At 33.5% G+C, this 17,005-nt stretch overlaps 1 protein-coding gene across 29 annotated transcripts in view; it reads left to right on the top strand.

The window, feature by feature from the left end:
* Positions 1-17,005, top strand: part of Adgrl3 (adhesion G protein-coupled receptor L3) — a 734,924-nt gene that overhangs the window by 162,686 nt on the left and 555,233 nt on the right. For all 29 annotated transcript variants that reach the window (XM_051198505.1, XM_051198478.1, XM_051198481.1 and 26 more), the window contains one exon: positions 11,694-11,759. The gene's annotated coding sequence lies outside the window, so the exon portion shown is untranslated. The remainder of the gene's footprint in view (positions 1-11,693; positions 11,760-17,005) is intronic.

The following is a 17,005-nucleotide window of genomic DNA, read 5'->3' as shown; positions in this document are numbered from 1 at the left end:
TAGCAAGCATATGGAGTTTAAAATATTAGCATATAGATTAGATTATGACACCATGTGTTTATTGTACTTGAGAATTTGGATGCTGCTGCTTAAGGTTTTTCTGTTTCATGGTAACTTTCCATTTTTTTTTTTTTTTTAAGCATCACCTCATATATTTTGAAAGGTTGTTTTGTTTTTTCTTATTTTTTCATATTCATTTGCTATCCATGCCATTCATCTACTTTGAAAGCTGAGTTCTTACTGACTTTCCTTTCACACAACATGAGAGAGTGTTTACAACATGATAGGTTTAAAGAAAAGGACTTAGAGTGTATGGCTGACTAAGTAAGTTAAGGCATGAATGTGAGTGAAGAATCATAGGAGGCCACACTCAGTGGCTCACCATATACACAAACAGGTAAGAGAGAGAAGGACTGGGCATGCAAAAGACAACAAGCAGGCCAATTTTATAATTTCAGTGGTTGGTTCCCTGTAGCTTGTGGTAATGCTGAACTCTACTCCCTTCTAATTGTCAGCATCCAAACTTGGATGAATGTGTTGTATATGATATACAGAAAAACCCAGTAGGATACTACAATAATCTGTATACCTTAATCTAAGCTATTTTTCATGTCTCTCCTCACATAACTTTTTTTTGAGGGGGGATATTTGAAACAGAATTTCTCTGTGTGACAGCCATTGGTGTTCTGGTACTCACTTTGTAGACCAAGTTGGTCTCAAAGTCATAATGATCTACCCGCCACTGCCTCTTAGGTGCTGGGATTAAAGGCCTGTGCCATCACACCTGGCTCTCATCTTTCCCTTAAATAACAAAAGTAATTAGAACTTTCTGTTTGAGTAACAAACATTCCACAAATGTGCAACATTTTCAATATATGAATATAAATTAAGAAGAACTATGGTGAAAGGAAGACAATATTCATATAATTGTCAGAGTTGTTTCTTAATTCTTTTTTGATACATATTTACTCTCTCAGCAAATGGATTCCTTATTCAACAGTTAGACCAAACTATAGTTTTCCTTTTACCTAAAATTCAGTTTCCAAAGATATTCCATCTTCCATATTTCATATACCATACTGATAATATGGTAGCTATTTTCCTGTCAGAATATAATACAAAGAGATATGTATTTTTGGAATATATGTAGTCACTATAGATGATAACAACATTCTAGGTTTTTATCAGGTCGTGTATCTATGGAACATTTAAGTGGCAATCTTCTGGCCAGCCTTACCCTTAACCACATAAACATCAATTTCTTTGACATAATATAAGGTCCCAAGTAGAGAAACTTGCCACGTGGATGCCTGTGCTGAGGTTTAATAGTATCCTGATTCATTTTTCTCAAAAGGAAATAGCAGGATGTTGCCTTGTAATTTTTTTTTACTACTGTGTAATAAAATGTAATTATAATAAATAACATCTAAGCAAATAAAAAAAGATTTGGACAGAATCCATTTTGCCTTCATCACTTAGTATATAGCTCAAGCTTTTAAATATTTCTGTCCTTAATGGACTTAATTATATTAACTTGCATTCTACTGTCTTTGACTACACTGAAAGAAAAACCAGTGACTTTTTTTTTTATTTGCCATTTAGCATTAGGTGATGTTTTAGTACATTTGTCTTAGATCTCCACTGGGCTTGTTAATAGGGTAGATTGTGATCCCAATTATTCTTTGATTAGAAACATTGACCTATTACAGTACTGCTTGATGTTGCTGGGTTCTTTTTGCCATGATATTCATATTGGCGATGCTGAAGTTAAAGAAGTCACACACCACAACTTGTGCACTGTAAAAATAGTTATGCACCACAACTTGTGTATTGTAAAGAATTCACAGTAGTTTTGCGACTTTCTGGGGTGCAGAAACAATATTTGACTCAGCCTCCTAGGTCCCTTAGCCACCCTGGCTTCAGAGTTCCTGGTGATCGTTCTTTGTTTATTAGATTCATTGTTGAATGAAAATGGCTGGAAACGGTTTTCTTTTTTATTTATATTTTCATAAATGTTTGTTTGTGTGTGTGTGTGTGTGTGTGTGTGTGTGTGCGCGCGCGCGCGCACACGCACGAGCGCACACTCACACATGTGCATGCTCACACTTGCGCACGCATGTGTGTTTGTGTGTGTGTGTTTTGCCTGCCTTTCTGTCTGTCCACCATATGCATGCCTGGTATTCAGGGAGGCTATAAAAGGAAATATTTATCCTGTAACAGGAGTTACAGATAGTTGTAAGTTATCAAGTATGTGCTGGAAATTAAACCTGGGTCTTCTGGAAAAATAGCCAGTGTTCATAAATCATGAACTACCTTATCAGACCAGTGTGTGTGTAGAAATATATATGCTAACTATGCAAATACTTGGTATATATTTTAAGTTTTCATATATTCTTGTAGAATACAGGTTAAAATGAAAGCTGAAGTGCTATTGAATTTTTTCTGCATTCATTTGTTTTCTTTGTTTTTGTTTTTTATTATTTATTTATTTATTTTAACCAAGTCCATTTAAATGAAAACAAACATTTATAGACATTATTTTGGAATTTGGGCGTCCGTCTTTCCAAACTACTTCCTGCTGGTAAGGGGCGCTGTCATGGGAGATTCTAAGAAGATGCAGAAATCCTGGCTGTAGTCTGCAAGGCTGCTTTGTCCAGCTGTTTTGAATATAGGATCACCTGGTTTCTGCATTCATTTGTAATCCCATGTAATTCTTGCATTTAGGAGTGAGGCATTGGCTCTGGAGTGCAGTCTGAACTACATAGTGAGGTTCTCTCTAAAGAAACTCCAAAATAAAACAAGATAAAAAGAAAAAAAGAAATGGAAAATAAATGCTATAGTATTCAAAAGATATTACTAATCATTTTGCTGAACATTGGAAGAAAACATTTTATGCTAAAACTGCTGGGAGCACATTTCAAACATACACTCTTCTAGAAACACCTACTTTACTTTAGAGCTTGGCTTGACTCCAGGAACCATAGCATACTGCTCTTATGGGTGTAATACTCATACAACAATCCTATAAGAAGGGAGCTGTATGCCTAATGCCAGTTTTCTCATAAATAAAAATGATTTAATTTCAAAGACTGTCATTAATATGTGACATTACAATTTCCATTTATAGATACAGATAATGTTATAGTTTGAATATTTAAACTTATATAAATTTGAGACTTTAATTCCTAAGGGGGTAATTAAAATGAAAACAACCAATATATTAGCTATTAGTACTTCCTTTTTATATATGGAATACATTCTATTTTGTTTGGTTTTGGTGTTGGTTTTGTGAGGTAGACTTCACTCTGTAGCTCAGGCTTGCTCACAACACTCCAGTGGTCCATGTTATCCTAAAGTCACAGGAGTCTTGCTGCTGAGCCTTATGCCTGTTGAGAAGACAAGCATGTGCTATCATAAAAGGCTTGGAATACATTTTTTTAAAGCAAAACAATTCCATTTAGTGAGATGTAAACTGAATTTACTAGATGGTGAATTTTAAAAATTTAATTTTGATAATTTATTTCTTTGGTTTGCTGTTTTTGATTTACTGTTCGTAATGCATATCACAGTAAGATGCTGTGTGGGTATCTTACAGGTGACATTAATCACATTAATAAAAAGCTTCTGTATATGTAGGCTTTCTCTCCATGAAGCTAACTTACATAGAAGGTGATAGTTGAAATTGTTCAGGGATAAGGATATGAAATTTCCCTCATATATTTAGTAACTCAAAACCTTAAATATAGTTTTGTATACTCTGATTTTTATATGCATAATGTATGGAGACAAAGCAGAATCATTTTACAAATACAGTAGTTTGTTTCTTTCTGCAGCTCTGTTTACCTCATGCTAACAGTGACATAAAGATATTAAATAGAAAATTCTTCTGGACAGAGTATTTGTAAGTTTAAAATGTTATGCTCTTGTAAATAGTGTAAAGGAAGTTTACCTTATCCTACTTTGTCCAAAATGAGATGCCAGTCATACATACTTTGTGTGCTATGGGCTGCGTAGTCGCTTCGTAGCTATGGTGGTTTCAAATTCACTGTGGTGTGCTCCAGAGGACTTACCTTATTAACTGATGTCCCCAAACTGCAATGTTGCTGCTGTATACACTTCTACCGTACTTAAGAGAAGTCATAAAGTGAATTCTTAATTAAAAAGATAAAAGTAAAGAAAGTATTTTTATTGATAGGATATAACTGTGTTTATATGTTTGTTCTCAGTGGATATATTTGTAGTTGTTTTATGATTACTGTGTGCTGTTAATCCCTTCATGTGTAGGAATTTTAGGTTAAATGCTATCATATCTCTGTATAGGAAGAAACAGGATAGGCAAAAATTCATATTAGCCATCATTTTAGGAACCCACTGGCTTATGGAGAAGTATTTCCTACTCCCAGTGGGTGATACTTGCAATGTCCACAAAAGCAAAATATTAACACATACATGTGTACATATCCTTTAAATTTAGCAAGGTGGTAGGTTTTATTATCCTTCATACTAATACAATATTCCTTATTGTTTCTCAATTTTTATTGAGTATGTTTTGGTATGTGTGTTGATGTTCATGTCAGAAGACAACTTGGAAGAGTTGAGTTTCTACTTTCCTGTGTAGATCCCTGGGATTGAAGTCAGGTCATCTGGAGTGGCAGCAAATGCCTTTACTCTCTGAACCATCTCATCAGGTCCAATATTATTTCTTAGTTTATGGCCATCTGGAATCAGACACAAGGAAGGCTTCAGTTATCCATGGTTTTATTGTGTGTATTGGTGACTAACTAAAGACAGTTTTTGAAGAAATATTTATGAACAGTGGAGGCAAATATCCCTCTTAAGGTAGTTGCCAAATTCCAGAGGTTGGCTCACTTGATATTAAAAACATTTTTAAAGTTATTTGTAGATATTTGTCAGTTTTCCTCTGATCTCCAGATGTTTATAAGCTTATCGGTATATGGGTTTTTCCTTTGATCTCTGCTTGACAGAGTCTGTATAGGAAATAAAGCATAATCATATCTTTCGTGGAAGCTTCGCCATGGTTGAGGTCATCAAACTTTAGTGCAGTGTGATCTTTTTTATAAAACACATTCCTTGATTCCTGATTGTAAACCTCACTGGTCCTGATTTCCAGATGTTGAGTCTCAGATAGGGAACTTATTACTGTGGAGCACAAAGCACACTATTTTAAAGACATCAGTAGAGAAGATTTTCTGCTTGAAATCTTAGACAAAGTGAGAAATAAAGCCTCCTGCAATGAACTGCAATCGGTGTAGGATTGGGACTGAAAGAAAGAAATGCCAAGAAAGGCAGAGGAGTTGGGCTCAGAAATCTGATATCTGACAGGTAAGCTAATCACTTTTAGAACTCCAGCCAGGCTTGGTTTTTTTTTTTTTTTTTTTTTTTTTTCTTTTCATTTGTGCAGAAACGTTTCTTTATTTTGTACTTTCTGGTTTTTGGTCCCACCCCTCCACACACAGTTGGCACCTTCCCAAAATACTTTGGCAGACGTCACTTCCCAGAAGCCTTTTAAACTTTAGTTAGAATACATTTATTGATTTTATTGAATGCAGAGTTTTGGGGAAAGTGCATATAAGAATCAGTGTCTGGCCTGGCAACCCAAGCTATTTTAAATGTCTGGGAACACTTCATTAAATGTAGGATCTCATCATTTGCAAAATAGTAAAGGTTTCTGCTGCTTTCTCGGGTGGATGTTACCTGATTTACGTAACCTCATAGAACTAGGAGGTGAAAACCATTTTTCTAGAACTGACATTTAGAGACTCTCAGTAGGCAAAAATTCAGTGACTCTTTAAAAATCAAATTATAAATCTATAAAAAATGTTGGTTAGCAATGCATGGTAACGTTTTCTTAGCCTCTATTCCTTTGTATACTTATGTAGTATATACAAATCGAACTACGTTGTTGTGTGACTTTACTATAAAAGGGAAATATAAAATATACTTTGCAGAATAATTATCAAGTGATCTTTTTATATTACTGTTCTTCTACTCCACTTGGATTCTCTTTTTAGTTTCTAGCTTATAGTTTAGACACCAAATAGTAACGAAGTTCTTATATTCATAATTCTGAGAAGATTTATGAAGTAATACATATATTTCTTTAATTCCTTGGCATTTCAATGTCCTGGTGCTAAAGAAAAGGATAGGGAATAATTATTGAGAATGTATATAATACATATTGAAACCAGTTATTTTTCCTCACATTTCAAAATTATGTGGATGGGATAACTGGGCATGTCCAATGGATTTAAGGGGTCCTAATTAATGAGCAACATTGAAAAAGTTTATTTGTTATAGAAAATAGAGGGAAATTGGTTTATTTTCTCCTCTATGATTTTAAAATATACATTCAACAGTAGCAGAAATCCTTATAAGTTGGATGTGGGTATGTTTTGAAAATTACTCTTGTATACTTTATGGATTGTGGTCTCCTATTTGGAATTCTGATGCCACATTTTCCTTCTTGATTTAATTTCATATTTTGAAAAATATTAAACATTAAAAAATCGTTCCATTTTAATGATATGTATAGCCTCTTTTGTACTACAACTTCTTTAATGCTAAATCTTTATGACTAAATTGCTTATGAAGCAAACTCCAAATATTTCATTTTAAATTTAAGTATATACCTTATTCTATGTATATATTTGTATTATTATTTCATGATAAAATAAAGGTGGATTACAGTATTTTCTGTTAGAAAATGATCATTTTGAAGTATAGAGGGTAGGCTCATCTATTATAATTAAGCTTGATAATTCCCATTATTAGAGAAGTAGGGAACCATGATTAGTAGGCAAATATGTCATACGTAATTACAGTCATAGCAGAGCCATTTTGAAAAGTAAAAGCACAGGATAAATTATATGATTTTTCTATATTGACAATTTAAGGACTATTTCTCAAGCAGAGAATTGAAACAGACATTGCCGAGGAAATCATTTCTCTGGATCATCACCAAGTTTTGTTAAGATGGTGCACACAGGCTTCTGATCTTTGTAATGCCATTGTATTATGAAGGGTAAAGTGGATTTTTCTGCCCATCTGGTGATTGATTTTGCTGACAGAGAGCTTCCACTGTGAACTGAGTTCCTTTGCTTGGGGCTTGCTCCAGCCTTCAATTGTTACATCTGTAGTACATTCTACCATCTTCCTCCATTATTGAAAGCAGTTACTGAGTTGTTTCTTTGTCTTTGTCACACATATCCAAGGGTATGATTTAGTATGGTAGTTTATGGGTGGCTTACTATGATATAGATGGAGTGATGTGGTTACTGCATCTTACCCCTTACCCTATCTTACCTATATTACCCTATTACCTTATTACCTATATTACCATATCTTACCTTATTACTTACTCTATCTTATCTATATTATCCAATCTTATCTTTTTACCCTGTCTATATTACCTTAATTATTATTACGCTGTCATCTTACCTGTATTACCTTATGTAAGGAATGTAAAAAGACAAGATAACTGTGACTACCAGAGTTTAGAGTTGTACAAGTAAATATTTTGGATATTATGTTTATTAAATATTCTGTGCCTTTTTATAAGTCTAGGTCTATTAGCTGTTCCAAAAATTTAATTTTATCAGTGGAGTGAAAATTTATGAGTAAATATATTGAATTGTCATTGCTAATAATGAGCATAATGGATAAAGTGAGAAATTTTGTAGCATTAAATAATTAGTGGGATTTTATAAATGAACCCATGTTATTTGAAAAAATTAGTAATCATTTTAACATTGGTCTTTGATAAACCTTATATATCCTTTTAGTTAGTGTTCCTTCACTTTTTATAACTGAACATTTGGCTGCTTCTTCTATTTGATTAATATAGAAGCTCTGCTAATTGATTTTGTGCCATTCTTTTCCAATATAAAAATTTTATGGTATAAGTTTGCCTTTAACACTGCTTTTTTGCCTCCTATAAGTTTTGATATGCTATGATTGATTTTTGTTCAACTCAAAACAGTTTCTAGTTATTGCTTGTGATTGGTAAATATTTAGGGATTCCTAATCTTCACTACTAATTTGATTTCTATAAAACATGTTAATGATATCAGATCTTTTACCTTTATTAAGATTTAGTTCATGTTAAATCTAGTGAGTTCTAAAACAGAGCCTGGACAACTTATAGGCAATGCCATCCAGGATTCTGTCATTTTCACATAATTAGTATGTTATCTTGCATTAACTATTACTAACCTGTTTGGTAAATCCTTTGTTTCTCTTAACCTGAAACACCTGTTATGGAAACCTTTTTTTTTTTTTTTTAATTTATATTTTTCCATTGATATTGGGAAAAATATTTGGTGGCCTATTCAGGCCTTTTCAGTGTTCCACCTCCAGGCACTTGCATAATGTGGTTATGGTCTCCTGAACCCTGTAAGGAGTAGCATTCACAGATTGCTCTGTGCAGTAGAATTTTTCAGAAGGAATGGGCTAGATACCAAAGGAGGGTAATGTGGGAAGTTATTTGATCAGATTTTGTTGCTGTTGCTGTTGTTTTGTTTACTTTTTAAATAATGTTCATAATGGGGAAAGATGAGTACATTCTTCCTTTAGAGAGGTTTGAAACCTAATTTCAACAGAGAGCAATGTGGTACATTTGTAGACAACCAAGAAGTAACCCTCTTAGAATACAGACTGTTTGTTACCAGAGTGATTGGGATTGGAATAGCTAACAACAATGCAGTGTATATTTCTAATTGCTAGAAGATAGAATTTTGAAAAATTATCACAACAAAAAATGGTCAATGTTTAAAGTGATGGATATACTAATCATCCTGGTTTGACTTTTGTGCAATGTATATGTGTGTAAAAATATTTCATTTGACACCATAACTATGTTCAACTGTTAGAAGCCAATAAAACAATGGGGATAAGAGTAAAAAAAAAAGTAACCCTCATTGGAGAAATGTGGTTTTTGGTAATTGGGTAATTGGGGCACTATTTTTAAGGCACATTTGAGGGCTAACGTTTAGAAAAATCACCTTATGTAAAAGGTTTTCACTTGTAGTGTTTTGCTTTAGCTGTCAGTGAAGAGTTTAAGAGGGTGGGCTGGGAGTGTAGATCAGTGGTGAGCAATCTGTGTTAATCTCCGGAGGTCCAAGGTCAGTCCCCAACATCTCTAACTGATGTAAAACACTTCTCAAGTGTTTGCAAACTGGTTGGAGGTGCATGTTCTTGTCACTTCTACACTGCCTCATGGACCATTCTGGTGCACTTAAATAGCTCATATTATTTAACTGTGGAATAAGTATGTGGGGAATAAGAACATTGAAATTATTGTTTCCATACTTTTCCCACACTAATTTGTATTGGGTTGTTTGGAGATAGATTATTTAACCTGTGAAGCCATCTCCAAAAGCAGGCAGTGTCTCAAATCTCTGAGATTATATTCTGAGAAAATAGTTTGGGGAAGTCTAATTGTTAGACACAGTCTCCCTATCTAGTTCTCCAGCCCTCTGATAAGTTGCAGTGATCAAGGGTATTGTTTTAAGCTAAGTTCAAACCTTGTGCAACTGTAAGATGATGAAAACATGATCAGATGCATAATGGCATTAATTACACTAAAACATTATCAACTGCTTCCTAAGAAATCATATAGTCAAAAAGTTTACAATAGGTGTTTTTCAGTGTCCATTTTAGATTAAGTGTATTAAATAAAAGATGAATTTATCCATATTATATCATAATATAGGTAGATATCCGTTGATAAGTATCCTGTTTCAGCTGCTCTCTTCTCTTTTCTCTTTCCTTTGATTTGTCCATGTCATTCTTTAGTTTTCTTGTCTGTGTTTCCTTTTCATTATGATTCTAAGTGGCTTTAGCAATCTAGTCTTTGTTCTGTGTGCTGTAAATGAAGCAGCGATTCTCAAGAGTAGAACACAGTGATGCAAAATAAGAACTCCACTATAAGCTGAAGAATGTCTCGGCTTATGAAGGAAAAAGTAGAACACAACAGAAACAACAAAACAAACCAACAATAAAGTCAAGGGAAGCAGTAGGCAAACAGTTTCCAGTAAACAATGTCTTATTTTTGATGTATAAGAATGTTAACATTTTGTTTGTCGAGCAAGCATTTGTGTGGCTGGCTTAACTGCTTGTTCAACTGGGCAGAAGCAATACAACCTAGGAAATGAGAGCCCTGATTACTGTGTAATCTTCACTGTAAGTGATGTTCAGAACAGATATTTGCATGGTGGTATGGGAACATAAGGAACTCTAAATTGGTTAGATTTGAGAGGAAGTGAAATTTTAAGAATTAGCCATCTCTGAATTCAAAGTGTATTTCCAAGATGATGCAAAATATCTCTGAAGGGGGATGATACTTGTGGGCAGACTATGCTGTAACCCATGATTTTCCAGTTATATAAAAAACTTTTCAAGATGACAAATATCCGTTATTCAAAAGCAAGGAGAAAGTAATCTATCAAGTCACTAGTTATTGAAAGGATGCTAGATTTGTTGAAGGAAGGTTATTCAGTGTAGTTTGAGCAATGGATTATAAAAGAGTTGCTTGTTTGAGTAGTCAAGCATGTGATTCAAATGTGGGCTTGGCTTGCTCTTGAATAAAATTTGACTAAGTGTTCAAATACTACTGAGCACTTATTAAAATACAGCAAATCCTGATACTTTTGTAACTGAAAAATCACTAGCTAGCCAAATATTTACATAAGAGAATAGTTTCTACTAATTTGTACTTGATTTAATTACAGTTAATTGTGATTTTTATTAAGGAGAGCTCAGTGTAACCCCGTGGTATTAATTTTCTGCTCCATATCTAATTCCTTATCCATTTGGGGTCAAGATGGTAGAACAGATAATGTTTTTTTTTTATTATTTTGGGGTGTGTGTATACTTCCTCAACCCTTTGGGAGGAAGAATACTCCTAATGCAATTCTATAAAAGTAATACATTTCATAATAATTACTAGATGTATTAATTGTGCAAATTCTGAATTGAACAAACTACAAAGTTTAAAAATTGATGTCACAAAACTATAAGGATACCCTAAGTTGCCCAATAAAATATGTTGAAGGACAACATCATTTTAATACTTTTACCAACAAGATTGGAATATACAAATTCTTATTTTAGTGATTAAAAATGGAATTTTAGTGATTTTCTTAAGATAATGAACAAAATAAACTCATATTTGTGTGTGTGTTTGTGTACGTGTATGTGTGCAGATAACTATACAGGAAGTAGGTTTATCTGTATATGTGTACACACACACACACAAACATACACACACATATACACACAGAGTATCATAACCAAATGCAGTGTGTCTCAGTTGTCTCTCCTTAGTAGGTTTCCTATGGTGGAAGTAATTGAACTTTTTTCATGTCTTAGAAATAAATTTTTCTTGTAAGAAGCCATAGTTTCTTGGAAATACTAAAACTTTGAAGTCCTGTGTGTTCTTTCAAGCAGAAAAACATTTACATTATATACTTAAATATTTTACTTACATTCTCAGTGAACAATATTATTTAAAAACATATCATTTTTTCTTACTTCTTCTCTTTCTTCCAGTACACCCATATGTGTAGTGGGGAAATAGATTTCTTGAGTAATAAAATTTTGTTAGTTTTGTGGTTAACATGCTAAACAAAAAATACTTTTGTCCTCTAATTGTCTCTTTTATTTCATTTTTACAGAAATGTTTAATTCAGTATGTCAGAAGACAAAACCATGGATTTTTAGCAATCAAAGAATAAATTAAGGTAATTCATAGATTATTACCATTGATTATGTTTGCTAAGAATTTTAAAATTTATTTACAACATGTGAACTCAAGTTAATATGTGTTTTTGGAGACTTAATCAAATTGAAAATGTAGCATGCTTAAATATTTTTTATGTTTTTAAATGACATTTTAATATCTCATATATATTTGATAAACAGGTTCTCTTTTCTGAACAATAAGTAATGTAGTTGATCATACTTGCTATTATAAAGAAATACACAGTAACTATATGAAAAGTAATTTGGCTAAAGGAAGTAGTTTTTGTGGCTGCTACTCTGTAAAGGCATTATGGCTATATTACTTTATGAATAATATGAAACAACTATGCCAAGATTTTAGCTCCATTTGTACATGGACACCAAAGCAATGCATTAATGTCATTCTTGTATAATTCATTTCACTTGCTTTCAATTCCTTATCCACAACTGAATATGAAATTAATAAATGAATTATATTCATTATACATCAAGATTGGTACTATATAAAGCAGATTATTTTCAAATATGGCCTATTTACTACAAATGTATTTATTACTTTCAACACAAAAATTTTCAGAGTATAAAATTAAGCAAGTACATATATTCTCAAGCAAATCATAAAATATATAACAAATCTTTTCATTCATAATCAGTGATAACACTTGGGATATCTTTTGCTTTTCCTCTTTTTAATTTCTTTTTCTTGTTGTTATTGTTCAGAAAATTTTTGACCAGGTAGCCCAACTCAAAAGCCTTATAATGTATCAGTCTCCCGAGTTCTGGGATTAGAGCCATGTACAGTAATATCAGGCCCCTGTTGTCTTCTTGGAGCTACTCAAATTAACTTTTGTAAAGTAATTTTAAATTATTGTGAATAGGGTTTCAAATTTTCTTATTATTCCTCATATTAAATGATGAATATACTTAAATTTGGGGTCATTGAAATAATAGGAATTTATTATAAACTACTATAACCTTAGGCACTGTCAGTGACTTAAGGTTATGGAAAAATTACAAATACAAATATCTTTGTAGAATTGATGTTCAGCGTTTTAAATGTTTTCTATTAACTTTTTTGCCACTGAGTTTCCTCTGATATCATTTGTATATGTAAACAACATTAGCCCCCTTTTGAAGGGCTCACTCAGGATTGATTAGCTAATTATATTAATATCAAAATGCAGTAGACATTCATCTACAAAATTAAAACTGAAATTAATTCATGATACAGTCAAGGAAATTAATTTAAGAAAAAACAGGTTTATTCAATAATTCCTTTAAAATTATTGAATCAAGTATTACCTCAAAATTCTTAATAGAAGCTAGTATACAACTAAGGACGTGGTGGTATAGGCTTTACATCTTTGAATTCAAGGTAGAAGCATGCAGTTCTTGGAGATATTTCCATTCCAGACAGAGGTACTTTGTGAGATATTTTCTCAAGTGTAAGATGAAGGTAGGATGAAGAGTTGCTTCAATCAGAAACAAATAGGACAAAAAGGAACAAATTATGTACTATGAGAAAATCAATTTCCCTGTGGAAAAAACATGTATAGTCCTACCTGTTCAATAAATTCCTATTTGCTTCTTTGTGTTCTTAATTATATGCATGTGTAATGCTTTTTAAAAATATGAAGTCTGCTTTGACAAGCACTGAAAGCTACATAAATATCACCCAAATCAAGATATACAATATATTCAGCAATCAGATTCCCCTAGCTGCTCCTTTTGTAGCCCATCCCTTTGCCCACTCTCAGTACCAGGAGCCTCTAGACTCTATAGTAATATAAGACACACAACAGACACTTGAGAAACTTGGGGAAGTACTCCCGGGTTGGAGAGAGTCTTTACACATGACTTTTCATATGTTCTTACCATAGTTAAGCTTCTGTTCCTTCTTGGATAGTAAGAGGTTAATAACATGTTGTACTACATAGAACTTAAAGAGTTCAGCATGTCAAAAATGTTGTGTCAATGTTTGAGACTCAAGAGGAAACATACACTGGAGAAGGCAGCCTTTCCACAGTAAATGCCTTCTTTGAATGTGCTTAACACAATATGAAACCAAAGTTTTCAAAATAATGAATGGTGTTTAGTAGTGCCATTTTCACAAAAGCTTAGTTGTTGCCGGTACTCTTTCAGTTCCTAGGTATAAACACTTGGAGTAATGCTGAGGCAGTTTCCCACATGTGGTGTATTCATCAGTAGGTTCTGCCAGACTTCTTATCAACCTCTTGGCCATGAGTCCAGTCTCAGCCCTAAGCTGCTTCAAAAGGAAACAGTGTGAGATGTTTTTCTTCTACCCATCTTTACCACCTTTGCCCCCTGGGCATTCCAGCAGGCTTGGCTTCTCCGTGCGCTGAAACTTCCTCTACCTAGAGCTTTTGCTTTTGTTTTTTTTTTTCTACTCACTCTTCTTAGATACTCATCTCTCCTTGCCTAGAACGGCCCTTCCCATGCTAGAGTTTACTGTACAAAAGTGTCAAATTTAAAGTACCAAAGAGTCCTCTGTTGCACGGTTTCTTTGTTTTATTCCAGGGTTGTTTTTCTTCGTTCTTTAAATTAGATGGATCAGGGCCTGGAGAAATGGCTCATTTAGAATAGTGCCTGCCCATACAGGCAAGTGTTAAGACTTTGGATGATACATATTCTGATCCAGTACTGTGGAAGCAAGAGATAGACAGATCCGGAGAAGCTCTCTGTGCAGCAAGTACAGCCAAGTAGATGAAGTTCACATTCCTGTCTCAAAAATATAAGTATGAAAAGAAGTTGAAGAAGACACCTAATGTCTAGTCTGCTCTTCACAATAATGTACACAGAAACATGCATATGTGCATACATGCATTAATAAATATATATTATATACCACACCCAACCAAACACAAACATGTACACACACGCACATTCACACACATACATACAGATACAATGAGGCCATGTATTTATATATACCTATTTCTGTTTTTGCATATTTTTATAATGTATCATTGGCCTTGCTCATAGGATCATATAATAGATACCTGGAAATATCATGGATAACAATGTGAATATGAGAAATATATAATCCGGAATATTTTGTAATAACTCAATTGCTGTCAAATGAAAATCCAGTTTAAGGCAACTGCTAGGACTGAGTGGAGGTCACAGCTTTGAGAACTTTTCCAACAAGAAGTTGACAGATTTTAATGACTGCATTTGGCTTATTAGAGGGAAGCTGAAGTCAGCAATAGATATCAGGATGGACACTGACAATGCTGGTAGTGATACCAAGAAGTGACCTGTGTAGATAACAAAGTTTGTTTTCTTAAAATATAAACATATATGTGTACATGTATGAGACAAATAATTCATATATAATATATATGATATACACTTTTATATAATCATATAATTTTGCATGTAATTTATATTCTGTAACTACATAATATATATTCACATATTTTATGCATTGTGTATATAAATATAAAGAAGAAATGATATGCTGTTTTGTGGAAATAGTATCCAGCCTGATGCTATTTTCATTTTTGAGTGGAAATTATTCCTGAGCATACGTAATGCGTTACACTTAAGGTCACTAGTGTCTCTTACTTTTACTCATTTGTTTATGGAAAATTAAAACAGATTTGATTTGCTAGGAGATTACATTTCCAATTAATTTCAGAGCCACACAGAGTGTGCAGGGTGTTGAGGTTGGCCAGGGGCAGAGTGAAAGCTCATTGATTATTCATAATATCCTTCCTACTTATTCCATGCTTAGTGGCTGTCACAGGCTGTCAGCCACATAGTTAGTGCCCTTCACAATTCACATGCAGACTCGGCACCTTCGGAAATCTGCATAAAGATCCATCTGACATTGGATAGATAGCTGCCCATCAGTAGAAGATAGTTAAAATTGTCAGCCATACATCACAGAGCAGACCACCACTAAACAATGATTAGTGGAGGAAATATCGGCACACAACAAAATCACTTACTAACCCAAACAAAAACTAAATTGGTTTTCACACTTTCTCTTTCTTTTTTAAACAAAAGGTAATGGAATCATCATGAGTTACTTTGTGTGTGTGTGTGTGTGTGTGTGTGTGTGTGTGTGTGTGTGTGTGTGTGTGTAGATTTATTTGGATAATCTTTAATGTTGGAAATTTTTATAAAATATCTAAACTTTGTTTTACTTGGCTATGTTTTACTTGGTATGAATATGTATGTATGTATGTGTGTATGTATGTATGTATTGAATGCATTGATTACTTCATTGAAATACTAGAGAAGGAACCTAGAAACGTGTGGATGATAAGCCAACACTCCATGACTGAGTTATAACTCGGTCCCTCTTTGTATTAATTTTTTGATGTGTATTTTAAGAGAATACTGCCAAAGCTGCTATAGCTGGTCTGAGCGTATTCTGTAACTCACACATGCCTTAAACTCAGGGATTTTTTTTTGTTTGTTTTGTTTTGTTTTTGTTTTTTACCTTCAGCCTTGTGTTTTCTGTCATGAGAATTATTCATTATAATTCTGTGCCTCCGGGCCTTCTTTGAACTTGTGTAATTTGGGGGAAGATAGGATCTCACTATGGGAAGGAACATTGACTTATGATTGTTTTTGAATATATACATTTGAGATTCTTGTCAATTGCCTAATTTGAAATTACACTCTTTAAATGTTTTAGGAATTGTAACCAATGTGTTTTTAGAACCATTAACTAATGTTTATATATTTCCACCTTAACCTTTTCTCAGTGTGTTTTCTCTTTATACCATGGTTTGAAGTATAAGGCCTGTGGAGAACTCATGATTACCAAAGGAGGACATCAACCAATTTTATCACCTAAAAATTTCTTACTTTTTTTCCCAATTGAGCATCACCTGGGTATTCCCCCTTATTCCTAGAAACCATAGTTATTCTCTATTCCTACAGTAAGAATTTTCAGAACGACGTACCTTATGTTGCCTCTTAAGCCGAACTGTGTTCACTCAGCATAATGCCTTTGAGATTCATTTTTGTTGACTGCATCATTAATTCATTCAAATTTTATTGCTTAGTACTACGCATATCATAGTTCATTATCTGTCATAAACATTTGGGCTTTCTAATTAGGAAGTGGTAAAAATAAAGAGTCTTGTAAACAGTCATGCATTGTGTTTGTGTGTGTGTGTGTGTGTGAGTGTGTGTGTGTGTGTGTGTCTACACATTTTGCCTATGATTTTGTGCCCAAGTTTTCAGACTCAGCAAGGTAAATAATCGT

The sequence above is a fragment of the Phodopus roborovskii genome, unplaced genomic scaffold (genome assembly GCF_943737965.1).
Source record: "Phodopus roborovskii unplaced genomic scaffold, PHOROB, whole genome shotgun sequence".
NCBI classification, from domain to species: domain Eukaryota; kingdom Metazoa; phylum Chordata; class Mammalia; order Rodentia; family Cricetidae; genus Phodopus; species Phodopus roborovskii.
This window is presented reverse-complemented; position numbering and strand designations above follow the sequence as displayed.